Here is a 15,399-nt window from a genome sequence, read left to right on the forward strand (position 1 = left end):
ATTTGGATTTTTCAGTAAAATAAAAATTAAAAAAAAAAAGAACTTTTTTTTTTCTATTCAAAAAAGAAGAATGCTTAAAGAAAATCAATAAAAAAAATTGTTTTTAAGAAAAGCTAATAAAGAAACATTAAGATTAAGTACCATATTTTCACCACGTATAATACAAAAAATTAATTTGGAACATGAATTAAAGGTAAAAAAAAATAAAAGAGAGGTGGGGTAGTTGATATGTCCCATGAAAAGGATATATTCGTTTGAAGTAGCTAACTCGACTGGGCTTACCTAAGGCATACCCGACACCCTCCAGCTTACTTAAGGCATACAGATATCCTTCGGCATATCTGCATCGTTCAGATTATTTAAACGTATTGATGAAAGCTGAAATACATGATCACACTGAAGTTGTTCTCATTTCAAACTGCATTAAATGTTTATCCTTTTAATTATAAAAACATGTTTCGTTTTTTTTTTTTTTTTTTTTTTTTAATTTACGTTGAATTCAGGTAAAAAAAAATAAAGATGGACATTTTTTTTTTTAATATAGAAGATATGCAAGAAAAGAACCATTTTACAATGATTAAAGTTAGGGAATTTTATATTAATAAGACCAGTCCAATGTTAGGTGTTTATATCTCCCTCAGTATGATGATTTTTCTTTTGAACAACAAATATCGTAATTATCCAATTTTTAATGAATGTTGAAAGATCTACTTAATCCGCTATTCTATAATTAAAAGCAATGTGAATGTAATTATATATATATATATATATATATATTATATATATATATATGTTCGAAATGAATGTTTCTATTTAGAGCACTCGATTTGATTTTTTTTGTTTTTTCTTTTGAAATTGATTCATAATTTACAATTATCAATCTTTATACTCAATAAATATACATATACACACGCACACACACATATATATATATATATATATATATATATATAGGGTTAAACGATAAAATTGTTGCTCTAGAAAAGACGAAATAATTCCATTTCCATTTGATAAAAAACAGTTTTCTGTTTCCGTTGCAGACCATCTACTAGTTGGCCAGTTGTGTACAACTCAAGAGCGATAAGAACCTTCTATCATGTCTGAAAGTGACACAATGTCCAACAAGAGAGATTGGAGATGCACCGCTGTACAACTCATGCTCTCTACTGATCCAAGTTATGACAACAGGACCATTGCCAGCACCCGTACAACGCATCGTTGGATTGCCACGAATAACAGGCATGTGCCCAGGGTGATGAAAACAAAGTTTCCGGACACAGTTATGGTCTTTGGTGTGGTTTCAAGTGAGGGTCACATCATGTCACCTCACATGTTCATAGTGGGCTTGAAAGTCAACACCAAAATGTACCTTGATGTGCTGAAGCGTGTGGTGATCCCCTGGTGCAATCAGGTAGCTGGGTGTGGCAGCAGGACTTGACACTAGCCCACAAGTCCGAAGAGACCCAGGCTTGGCTTCAGAATGAGTGCTACAACTTTGTACCCTTCTCTCACTGGCCCCCTCCTCCTGCCACGACCTGAACCCGCTGGACTGCTTCGTTTGGTCATAGGTCGAGAACATCACCAACATGACCTCCCACAACACCAAAGCCAGCCTGATCGCTGCCATCTGCCAAGTATTTGCCAAGCTCTTGCCGGTGCTTATGGAAAAGGCATGCTCCTAGTTCTAAACGGATATCGAGGTGGTGATTGAGGCTGAAGGCAGCTACATTGAACAGATGTCAGCTCTACTACATAATCAAGTTACCTGAATTGATTTTTTCAATAAAAATTAAAAAATAAAACTGTAGTGTTGTTTTCATTAGGGCAACAAGTTTATTGTTCCACACTGTATAACATCAGAAAAGTCATTACACATCTGCACAGGAGCTTTTCTGTTGTTTAAGTCGCAGAGATCACACACACAAGTGGCGAATCAGATCTTACTGCCATCTAGCTCAAATGAACCAACTGCCAAAGTGATTTTTTAAACTTGGTACAAAAAAACACCATTGCAGAACCAGCTTAAAGTTAAACAATTTTTTTTTGTGCTCGAGGTAGTACTTTCAAAGTGTTTACTGATTTTTGGAAGGTGAAGCAGCAATGAAATCTAAAATGTTCATAAACTCCCTGCCACCCTCTAAAAAAATAAATAAATAAATAAATAAGAAATAAATAATAAATAAATAAAATTATATATTAAGAAAAGAAAAAAAGAACACAAAAAAAACACACACACAAACAAAAGGAGGGGGGAAAAGAAAAATGGCGTGTAAAGAGCAAAGAAAAAAGTGAAAAGGGAACTTTTGTTATTTTGTTGCTTTGATTTTCAGAAATGGACACATGGACTTAAATTTCCCGACGTACAGTTATCAACATATTGATTATAAATCAATAATATACTATTTTTCTCTTCTCGAACCCAAAATACTAGTCGGAAGGAGGGAGAAAAGTGTACATGCTATTCGCAATCAATAATTGAAGGTCAGAGAGAAATAGAACATTTCAAAGAAGCTTCCGAATTCAAAAAGCATCAAGAAGAGGGCTTCAACTGAATTGAATCAACTACAAATGTGATAGTTTCAATGTCAGAAATAACAGATTCTGAACATAATAAAAACAAAGTTGATCTTAAAAAAAAAAACACAATTCATGAATTATGAGTTTGCATTTTGTTTAATTATGATAAAATAAACGTGCATGAAGGATTAACCAAATGGATACCATCTAAGATTATGGAATTAGCCATGCTGAGTTAGAAGTCTTTTAGGTCCATTACGGTCATTTATGCACTAATACTATAAGGAAAGGTATTAACCCTACTCCATTAGCTTTAGTTAACATCAAAGATGCAGAGTCAGCAATTTTTACACAAGTAACAATCAAAGTTATATATATATATATATATATATATATATATATATATATATATATATTTCTTCTGAATAGATTTAGCCAACAGTCAGCTGGTATGGAAACCTGTGATTATAAGAATTACAAAATATTACTGGTCATAATATTCTATGTATTATCTAAATAGGAATTGCTCAATATACAGGATAGAGCAAATAAAGCAAATTCTGAAGAGATGGTAGGCATCGAAACCCTACAGGATAAGGAGATAAAACTTCTAAAGTATTCTTTGTCTTACTTGGAATAATAAGAAGTCTTTGATTTAAATAAAGTTTTTTTTAATTTCATTGAATCACTATAATTTGAGATATAAATATAAATATATATATATATATATATATATATATATAGCTAGCTACTATTATATAAAATGAACTTTGTGTGTTTATGTGTGTGTGCGTCTGGAGTCGTTCCCTATGTCCTCTGAAACAGCTGAACCGATTTTTGGAAATTTCACATGAAGGTACCTGATGTGTCTGGGAGTGTTCTCACATAGGTTTTGTGTTCAAATGCGTCTGATGAAAACCGATAATATATAAAACAAATCCGATAAAAAATGGAAGTCCGATTTTGACCAAAGTCCACACTTTTATATAATCTAACATTACAAGTGCATTTGAAAAGTGTTATCACCGTACAAGCAGAAAGACCCAGCCTATAAAATCAACTTTGTATTCTTTTATAAGACAGGAACATGTTTGAAATGAATGTTTCTGTTTAGAGCACAATTGAACCATAATACTTGACTTCTGCATTTTAAACTTTAAGTGAAGCCATGTATTGTGGACTAAGTCACTGCGGGGAGGCATATGAAGCTTCCTTTCGATACACTGCAGAAGAGGGGGGGGGGTGACAGTCCCTAACTAAAGCAGGAAATCAACAGATTTGATTTAAAAAAAAAAAAAAAAAAAAAAAAAAAAAAAAAAATGGACGATTTCAATGACAACAAAAGTATGGGAGGATAAAACATTTGTTGATCTTCATTCAATTCCAAACAACGTTGGGTCTCCTTGCTTATATATATATATATATATATATATATATATAAGCTGAACGTCTGTGTGTGTGTGTCTGGTCACGAATAAGCTCCTATATAGTTGACTATTATAGAAAACTGATTACATATAATGATAGATGTATCAAGACACAGGAATGGGTATGTTTGATCTGGCATAATGATGATTCATTAAAATTGTGGGGTCTGCATACGCACCTAGTCCACAAAGTATGGAAATAAAAATTTTAAAAAAGAACGTTTACAAGTGTTTTTGATATAGATGTACATAATACTTTGATAAGTATGTTTTAACTTAAATGGGGATGGTATAATAAAATTGTGGGGTCTGTGTTCGCGCCTGGTCTCCATAGAATGGAAATATGTCACAAAGTTTAACAAGGTTTTTTAATATAGAACCGCAGAATATTGTGATAAGTGTTTCAGTGTGAACAGGTATGGTATAATAAATTATAGGGTTTATCTATTATATTTTTTACTTTCATCATATTTTGCTTTGGTTTTGATACCCCCAAATTCGAAGCTATCTTTACAAACCTTCCTTTTCATAACCTATCATATTTTCATAAATCAGAGTCCATTTTTTGTAAGCTGTTTTTGAACCCAGTCAACGACGGGTTTGCTAGTATATATATATATATATATATATATATATATATATATATATATATATAAGAGAAAGAAAATTAAAACTGTAAGGTGAACTTTACAATCCAAATTTATTGTTCGACTGAATACTCCAAAAAACAATTTACAAAGTCCTTATTCCGTGGAGTTTCAAAGAATACTATTCTTGTTATTCTTCTTATCAGAGGACATAAAGAAAGCAGCAAATTATATTTGTAGCAATGCTAGAATTTGCTAGTTAAGGCATTAAGTAAAACCGCAATTTATTGTAGTCATAAATTGCCAAAAAACAAAAAACAAGTGACAAAATATAAAAACAAATCGCGCATGGTATTTCAGCTTGCATGAAAATTCTCCCAAGGTAATCTGAAAGGCAAAAATAGTTCTTAAGAGAGAATGGAGTCCAAAATTAAATCCAATGTAATGATGCATATAGTCCGGTTGGAAAGTTTTCAAAGCAACTGAAATAATGGAAATTTTTTTTTTTTCGGACAGCGCAGTAGCCCAAAGAGAAGTTGATCTCTAGTCAAATGTGATCAAAAATAAAAAGAGAAAATAGCATGCTATCTTTCATCATCAGCTTAATTAGAAAAAGTGATTTCAGATTGAATTTTAAAAAATTAAGATCAGGCTAAGAAAAAAAAAATCAGCCTGTAAAAGTTTATATTACTCTGACCGGATATTGTCTAAACAGACTGAAACCATTCTTTCTTTAAAGTGTTAAATTCGATGTCACTATTAAAAGGGTGGGGAGTGAGGATTAGAAAGTTTTAAGGGTGGCAAAGTCTTAGCTTATTAGTAATTATAAGGGTGTTGAAAAGTCATGATGTTAATGATGATGATGATGATGATGACAAAATAATAATAAATGCAATGTAATGCTAATAATATAGTCAATGATCATGTGTAATAATAATAATAACAGTAAAATTACTAACAATCATTACTATGATAGTAATGATTATTAGTAATAATGATAATAAAAAACGGTAATAAAAATGGCAATAATAATGATAATGACCAGAATAATAATTATAAAGATACTAGTGAAAAAAAAAAAAAAAAAATAGTAATAAACATAACAGCAATAGTGAAATATTATGCGCGATTTGTTTATATATTTTTTTTTACACATCCAACATTTTTTCACTTGTTTTTCTTGGCAACTTATGACTACAATAAATTGCGGTTTCACTTAATGCCATAACTAGCAAATTCCAGCATTGCTACAAATATAATTTGCTGATTTCTTTCTGTCCTCTGATGAGAAGAATAGCAAGAACAGCATTCTTTGAAACTCCACGGAATAAGGACTTTGTAAACTGTTTTTTGGAGTATTCAGTCGAACAATAAATTTGGATTGTAAAGTTCAACTTACAGTTTTAATTTTCTTTCTTTTATAATAAGCTCTACTCTCTATTGCATATTGAGCTTTTTTATTCGGTTGGGATTAAATTATCTACATATAAATACTGTTATTCATATTAGTTTGAATTTATATTGCATATATCACGTAAACACTACATCCTTTTCATTTCATTAACAAATATATATAACACGCACACCATATTTTTTTTCTTTTGCAGCTGTCTCCCAACTTTCAGTACAAATAACTTGCATTCAATTAACCTAGAGGTGTATGCTGTTATAGTTCAATAACTTGAGTGTTATTTCTTCTGCCGCCACACCAATAATTTCCTGGGTAAGGTTGACACTGTTGTCCAAACTTCTGTATACATCACGCACCTTCTCTCAACTCCAAACGAACTTCTGCTAATTCAACTTATTTCTTCGAAATCCAACTTCAAAATCAACTTCCCTCTAAAAAAGCAACCCTCTTATCTCCAACTAGGAGCATCTCATTTGCATATCGGGTGGTCACATTGCAGGCATATAAAGAGATAAGGCAGGTCAGGAGGGCAGTCCTCTTTGTCAGGTACTTCTTCGAAGAATCGTGAGCAGCACTTCCTCCTTTCCATCTTCCTCATTACCACTGTTATTGCCACCAGTCTTTTCCATTATCCCCTCTCGGGTGGTCACATTGCAGGCATATAAAGAGATAAAGCAGCCATTTTTGTTTCTTTCTTCTTCATTCATTTCATTCCACGACCGACGCGTTGAATTATGCACACGTGCTAGTTAGGTAAGTCACGCGTTTCCCTACAGCTGTGGAATTAAATAACATCAAAATGGTTGAAGTTGGCAAAGGCCACAAAACAGGTTGGTCTAATACCATTTAAACAGTCCCCTCTCTTGCAGAGTCGATAAAGTTGTTGAAAAGTAATTTTAGTTTTCACATCTTTTTAAAACTTATACAGAGAAACAAAATTTTAGTTGAAAGTAAGACTTTTTGATATTCAATTAAAAATATGGATTATTTCCCATTTTGACTTGAATGTTTTTTCCAGTCATAATTGCAACATGTTTCCATATTACCAGTTGTGCAATTTATGTTAAGTACATATACAAGAGGTGTGCAATAAGTAATGCCCCTGACCCACTTCCCATAGGAGTAGAGCAACGAAACTTGGCACAGTTATTAGTCTTTCTCTACATAGGAACCACCCAGAATTATGCATTTCTCCCATCGTTTGATGTAGCTCTGGAGACCGTTTTTGTAGAACACCCCAAGTTGGTCCTCCAACCACGACGTGACTTCAGAAATCAAGGCTGCATCATCTGGGAAACGCTTTCCTTTCAAAAACAACTTCATGGCTGGGAAGAGGAGAAAGTCAGAGGGTGCAAGGCCGGAAGAGTAGGGAGAATGGGGAAGGATTTCATAACCACACGCCCGTGCTTCTGATCTGGCGACATGAGAGTTGTGGACCGGAGCGTCGTCCTGCAGGAGAAGGGTACCTTTGCTGATCTTGCCACGCCTCTTGATTTTGATAGCTTCCCTTAATTTCCTAAAAAATGAAGCATAATAGGCTCCTGTAATTGTGGTACCCTTTGCCAGGAAATCTGTCATCACTACTCCGTCCTGGTCCCAGAAGACTGAGCATGACCTTGCCAGCAGAAGGCTGCACCCTTGCCTTCTTTGGAGGTGGTGAGTCCAAGTGCTTCTACTGCATTGACTGGGCTTTGGTCTCTGGATCATAGTGATGGACCCAGGTTTCATCCTGTGTAATCAGTCTTTTGAAAAACTTTGACTCATCTTCTTGGTACATCTCCAAATTCATCCTCGAGCTCTTGACACGTTCTTGCTTCTGGAATGGTGTGAGCAACCTGGGAATCCATCTGGCAGACACATTATGCAAATGGTCATGAATAATAGTTTCCACAGACCCTGTACTAATTTTGACATCTTGGGCTATTTGGCGAATAGTAATGCGCCAATCTTCCAAAATGGCAGCCTCAACTTGACAGACAGATGCCTCATCAATGGCAGACGGGGGGCGACTAGGTCTGGGAGTTGTTTTCACAGACTTCCAGCCATGTTTGAATTCACGATGCCAGCATTTTACAAGGTCATATGATGGGGCATTATCACCATAAGTTTCTTTCATTTCATCAAAAGTCTCCTGTGGTGTGCGTCCTTTCAAATACAAAAATCGGATCACTGCTTGACATTCAACAGGCTCCATTTCACACCTGACTCAGTTCAAACACCTGTAAAACAGAAACCACGTTTAGTTCAGAGCTGTAATTTGCCACATAATTCATAGTGATATAAATCATTGCACATGCAAAATTTCAGCTAGATCAGACAACTGGAAATGGGTCAGGGGCATTACTTATTGCACGCCCCTCGTAGTTATAGTACAACAATAACAGTGGCTAGTCAGAATCAAAGTTTGATATGCCAACTTTGTATCTTAGATGCATTAAAGTCTATATCAAAACATGTACTCTAGCAAAACTAAAACGATCCTATACTAAACAAGGACATAAGTCAATCATAAGACTGCATACATTCGTCTGACAATGTAAGAATGGGTCAGTATTGGGTCTTACTTCGCCATATCTTATGAAGTTTTTTTTTTTCTTTTTACAAAGGAGTTACCACTGATTTAGGTCACTCGAGGATAAGGGTTAAGGTGGTAGTGTAATAATCGTTAATGGTGTAAGTTGGGTATGATTTGATTATTTAAGGGGGTGATTTACTAAGAACTTGTTTATATTAGACTTTAAAGCTACCATACTGTAGGCAGCTGAGAAGCAGGCCAATGAAACAGTGTTCCACAAGCGGGCACTTCTAGGATAAAAGCTGTGTTCATGGAATCTGCTTTTAGATTTAAGCACAGATACAGTGGGGGAAACTTGATAATGGGTTGCAGTTAGTCGAGTGTTTTTGTTTGGCAAGGGGTGACCATAGATTGGAGTTTAGACGAGCACTTGCCAAGAAACTAACGATAGAGTAGAAACAGTGTTCCTAAACGTTTATAACACAAAAAGAACTATTTGTCTAATCATGCTAAAATTTTGCACGCTGGTTACCATTATCGAACGGCGTCAGATCCATACATCAAATTTGCAATAAGCACAAGTTGAAATTCTGTGAAAATTTCAACCATGATCAAACTTCAAGTTCATGTAAGATGCGGGACTTCATTGGTTACAATATGGGCCAAGTAGCAAGTATCTACAATGAGTGGAAGAGATCGTTAAAACTGTGGCATTCACTTTTTCTATGACGTTTTTATTTACAAAGGAGTTACCACTTATCAAGGCCCTGAGGCCACTCGAGGATAAGTGTTAATGAGTATGTGGTAGTCAATGGGACAATATTCTAGTAATCGTTTCAGTGGAAAATTGGATTACTTAAGGGGATGCTTCATCAAGAACTTGTTTATGTTGGATTTGAAGACGACCATATTGTAGTCAGCTAGAAAGCAAGCTAACAGAAGAGAGTTCCACAGATGTGCAGTTCTAAGAAAGACGTTTTGTTCATGGAATCCATGTTTAAGCTTAGACATAGATAAAGAGTGGGGGAAATTATTGATAGTGGTTTCAGACAGACGAATGTTTTTCATGAAAGTTTGTTGAGGGGAAAACCATAGATTGGAGCTCCGACAAGCACTTGCCATGAAAATAACAAAGCAGAGCCAGGCTCACAACGTCTCTTCTGTGGGAAAGAGGCTGCAGAGAAGAGAAAAGGGCATCACCTACTTGGCTATGAAGCCTATTTTGAACATTGTCAAGGCAGGATAAGATATTCTAGCAACTTCTGCTCAGATGTGGCAACAGTACTCCATCCTAGGACATACTTGGCTCTAATACCTTTGATCTAAATAACATAAAATTAAATCAGTTCTAAGTTAGGCCAGGATATTTTGACCAAATTTGGTGGCGATTAGTCAAGCAATGTGGACACTAAGCTGTACACAAACCAACATAGTGAGAAACCAACAGACTTGACAGAAAACACAACTAATTCGAGTTACATTACGTGTCGACTTATCCCATATGTGAATTTTAGTTTTCTGATACTGAACAATACAAATGTAGAAGAAATATGTACAGGTTTTATTTAATCGACCTTATTATATTAGAAAATGAAAGAAAAAAAATGATTTGTCATTACAAGTCAATGTTGGGTTGGAGTAGATCAAACACACAAAAAGATTTTTAAAAATATAAAAAATTGTTTGTTGTATTTACAGACCGATACCTAATTTTGGCTAAGCCAGGAGGATCGTGTCCATACAGAGTACTTAAATGGTTGTCCATAGACGCAGTCTATGAACACAGTGAAAAATATGGGAAAATACACAACTTTTTTCTCGTCATTTTCAGAAAGTTGCAAAGAGTTTGTTTGATAAAATGAATCTGGATTTTTTTTTTCTTTCTTTAAAAACATTTCTAAATTTTAGAACTGGTAACAAATTCCCTTAGAATCAAATATAATCGGCTGAAAATACAAAAATGAACAGAACTTATGTTTGAAACAAGATTTTTCATTTATATTATACTAGCAAGTCGCCCGGCGTTGTCCAATAGTAAAATGCGCATAAATATTATATTTTAATTAATCCATCCATCCATAGCCTTGCGCCCCTGGAGGGGCATAGGCCATTTACAACTTCGTAGATGCTTTTGTAGCGAGGGGTTCTTTTTTCGGGGTGAGGGTGCTGGCCCCACGCCTAACCTTTCCAGAAGGGACATACAGCGCCTAGCCTTTCCAAATGGTCACCCATCTGGTATTGGCCAGGCTCAACGTTTCTTAACCGGTGTGTCAACGTGATTGTGCCGTACATATTTTAATTAATGTAGAATTCTAATTTATTATAAACAGAAATACTATAGGTACTAAGCATAATATTAAATTCCTTAAAAAAATGAAGTAAAAGAAAAACAAAAGAAACCGAGAATTCGAATATTATGTTTTTTTAAAACAGTTCACTTCTTGTAAGTAAAAAAAAATATTTGAGCTAAGACCAAAACCTAAATACAGTGATTCAAGCACAATAACCATTAGGCTGGTTCAATACGATCTTTAAAAAGGGTTTTCAAACCTACTTATTTTTAACATAATCCGTTATGTGAACCATTTATGCATGCGCATTCATGGAACTGTTAACAAACAGATAAAAATTCAACAACCCACCATGTACCAATTTTTCAATTTTGACCCCTTAGCAACCAGTTTTTCCAGATGAAAACTGATTAAAAAGTTTCCCACATATCCGGTAGCAAATTTCAAGTCTGTAGATCAAAAATCCGTTCAGTATGTAGGTTGAGAAGTGTTCTTACACACATACACCTTCACACTTTTATAGATAAATAGATTTCTCTTATCTGTCAATCTATCTGTTCCACTTTTGTTTTAAAACTACTGAGCCGAGCTGGCTAGAATTCTGTATGGACCTTTGCTATGATAAGGTGCAATGAACTAAGTTTTGTGGTATCCATTTGATGTACAGTTGGAATTAACAGATCAGTATTTAATGCAAAAATAAGCACAAATTCAATCATATTCAACTGTCAATGTGGTATAAAACAATCATTTTAACTCAACGGACTATAATTTTTGCCCGTTTTTAATGAGCTAAAAAGTCTAGTTTATAGTTTGTTAGAAGCATATTGATGACAATTTTCTGGGAAAAAAAAAGAAACAAACTAAGCATGAAATCAAATTTTAAAAGTTGAAAAATGTTTTGGGTTTGTTTTTTTTTTCACTCCTTGGCATACTGCAGAGTTGGAAAAGACTGCCGACATACTTTCTTCTATTTCTCAGTTGAAAACTGATCCGGCCCACTTTTACAAAGATCTCTAGAACATGATGGTAAACGACTGTTGCAAGAATGCAAAGGGAGTTGCAATGTGAGACGTGTTTTCATTCCGCTACCACTAAAAAATCGTCACGACTTTGGAGAATTCCTGAATAAATAAATAAATAAATAATAATTTACATTATATTTCTGTCCATTTCATTTTTTTTTGGGGGGGGGGGGGAGAAACTACTGGGCCAAGTTGGCCAAAATTTTGTTTGGACGTTTGTTATGAAGTGCAATGAACAAAGTTTTATGGTATCCATTCGATGCACAGTTAGGAATTAATATGGATTAGAATTTAATGCAAAATGAGCACAAATGTAACCGTATTCAACCACCAAATTGGCAGAAAGCACTCATTCTAAGTAAACAGGAACTTTTGCCTGCTTTTAGCAGACAAAAAAAAAAAAAAAGTCTAGTTTAGCATGTATTTTGCTTGATTAAAAAATAAGGAAAAAGCCTTACAGAAATAAACGTTGATTAATTCTCAATAGTAATTCTAATTGTAATATAGTGATTATTTAAAACTCAATTTAATAAATATATTACCAGTAACAGTGACTTCGAATTCTTTTTATAGATATACTAGCGGTGGGTACCCGGCGTTGCCCGGGTTTTTAGATGTGTGTGTGGTTGGGGGGTGGTAAAATGAAAACAAAGCGAAGTAATAAACCTGTTTAAATATCGTAAAAACAAACAATGTTAAAACTATCAAGAAAAAATTCTGAAAAACAATTTAAAAAATGAACGTGATGCAATATGAACGGTCTGGCGGTGCCCGAGTGTTTGAAAAATCTGAAAAAAGTTTGAGGGGGGGGGTGGAACTCGAATCATTGAGGCGAAAGCGAAAAACCTGAAAAAAACGTGATGAATTAACTAAGTGAATTAGGTAAAATATCAATTTCACAGTGAACGAATTCTAAATGAATTTTTGTTGTTTTCTCAAATTTTAAATGAATTTGTTTTAATTTAAGCGTAATGCAAGTGAATTCACGATATCGTTGCGTCGTAATAATAAACAGTAAAGAATTAATTCTTTGTGTAAAAATATAAATGTTTAGTTGCAAACAATAATAAATAAAGGTGTAGTTATATTTCAAGGTTAGAGTCGTTAAAACCGGAAGTAAGAACTGGTTAGTCCTGCAGGTTGCGTCTTACACTAAAAAAAGCAAAAAGAAAACAATAATGATAATCGCGTTTTCTTTTTAGATTTTTTTAATTTTATTTAGGGTAAAACCAGAAGGCATAAATCAGGGAAAGAAGAACAAAAAACGGTATAAATAACCTTGTACGATTCCAAACCGGTGTTTCCTCGTACTGTTCCTTGTGAACGCATCCGATGCAGTGTAAATGGGGAGCGGGAAAAGATGTTGCAACTTCCATTGAAGCTAACCGATTTTGGCAGTGAACTCTCACTGGGAAAAATATAGAAATGTACGGTTATCGAGGAACTGTAAGGGTAATAGGCCTATAACACACCTCATATCCTGTGCTGCAGTTTGTGCACATTACATTTGCATGTAATGTCTTCAGTTTTAATCCTATTAAGGTCACACTCACATGTGAAAAATGAGTTCATTTTATATATATATATAAAGAAAGATAGGCAGAAAGATAGACAGACAGGCAGAAAGATAGACAGACAGGCAGAAAGATAGACAGATCACAGATAGACAGATCACAGATAGAAGATAGATAAATAGAAATATAGAAGAAATAGAAGATAGAGATAGATAGAAAGAAGAAAAGATAGATAGACAGAACAGACAGATATAGAAGAGAAGAAGATAGAGAAGAAGAAGAGATATAACATACACATTATTAATAAGTCCATGAATTAATAAAGTTTAAAGAAAAGCAACGGTGCAAACTTTTAGCAAAACAAATTAGATAATAAATGATAAAATTAAATTCAGTAAATATTACAATGAACGAACCAATAATCTGCGTTGGAATAAAGTAAATTGCTGCTGAAAATCATCGATTGCATTATTGCAAGTCAAAGTCAACCAAGTGACTTTTATTCTTTATTGGTGGGGAGCGCCTAGCATTGCCCAGTGGTAAAAAAAAAAAAGACTTGGGTGGCATCAACCAGAAGCAAAACCGAAAGCAAAAAATGAAAAAGAAGTCGACACGTGCTGGCTGCAAACTCGCATAACCTAAGTTAGTAAGCAATTGCATTATCGATGGGACGTTCTATAACGTCACAAATTTAGCTTTTAAAAACAGAAGAACATAACGATGGTTAGCACATGCGCAGTTTGCAAACTGCATTGAAATCAAGGTTTTTATCTGACTCCCCTTAAACAAAACTATTTCTACATGAAATAATCAACAATTTTGTCCAACTTGTCGATATTTTTTGTCCGAGAGATTGCTCTTTCTAATGATGCTACATTCGTGTCTGTACGATGCGGATGACAAGTTTTTAACAGAAATACGAACACACACACACACAAACATTTGAGATTAATTTAATAGATGACGTCATTTCCGGTAAAATGACTCCGCATTTTTTCAATTTATACATAAATACATGGATTTGTTTTGAAATGCCAACTGTCCTTATCGATACGTTTCTTCCTGAATAATATTTTTCTACCTTAGTGTTTTTCATGATTCTTGGATACTTTATTATTTGATATGCAACAATTATGTAGATACCATTTTTTTTATTTGCAAATCAGTTTTTTTGTTTTTTTTCAGTTTTATAATGTACGACCACTCAATTTTATTGTGTAATAATAAACACCATTAAAGGGAGATGACGTCATTTCCTCTAACACGAATCAGCATTTTTCCAAAGTTTAATACATAAAAACATTGATTTCTTTTACAACAACATTGGAAATCTGGGGAAAAAAAAGACATCCCACCCTTGCAAAAACCTGCCCAGTTGACCCACGCAGAATTAATCTTTTTGGACAATTTCAACATATTTTTCATCTGAGATGTTACTTTGTCTAACGATATCAATTTCATGCTGATCGAATGCCAATAACAAGTTTTTAGCGGACATATAAACAAACACACAGACAGGTGAGATTTATATAATAGATGAAAAAAAAAAAACGAAAACAGTTTTACTATTTACAACTATTACACTCACTACTGCAGAGATTTATAGAATTGTTTAAAAAATTTAGGAATCTTAATTTTGTAATTTTCATTTAAATTAGACAAAGTATAATTTTCACAGATATATATTTGTTTACTGTTTTTGGGGGAAAGAATTCCAACAAAGTGTTCGATTACAAAGAAAAACTTTTTCGATATAAGAGCTTAATATTTATTTATTTAATTGTACAGAAGTTCAGAAAAACATTGGTACCGTCGGTTTCAAGCCCAACACAAAGGGGACCAGTTAATGGTAAAATGTAAATAATGTTAGGCTCTTGTCAGCCATGTTGGGTTGACAAGAGCCTAACATCATTTACGATTTACCATTAACTGGTCCCCTTTATGCTGGGCTTGGGCTGATGAGAGCCCAACATTATTTACGATTTACCATTAACTGGTCCCCTTTATATTGGGCTTGAAACCGACGGTACCAATGTTTTTGTGAACTTCTGTACAATTAAATAGATATATATTAGATCCAGGGAGAGTGACACAATTCAGTAGATTTTACAG

The 15,399-nt window shown here is 34.1% G+C and overlaps 1 protein-coding gene across 16 annotated transcripts in view; it reads right to left on the reverse strand.

Annotated features, from left to right (window-relative positions):
• LOC145248306 (endophilin-B1-like) overlaps positions 1-15,399 on the reverse strand; it is a 407,921-nt gene that overhangs the window by 361,536 nt on the left and 30,986 nt on the right. The gene's annotated exons all lie outside the window — the stretch shown is intronic.

Source organism: Euprymna scolopes, chromosome 26 (genome assembly GCF_053919585.1).
Source record: "Euprymna scolopes isolate OS-2025 chromosome 26, ASM5391958v1, whole genome shotgun sequence".
NCBI lineage: Eukaryota > Metazoa > Mollusca > Cephalopoda > Sepiida > Sepiolidae > Euprymna > Euprymna scolopes.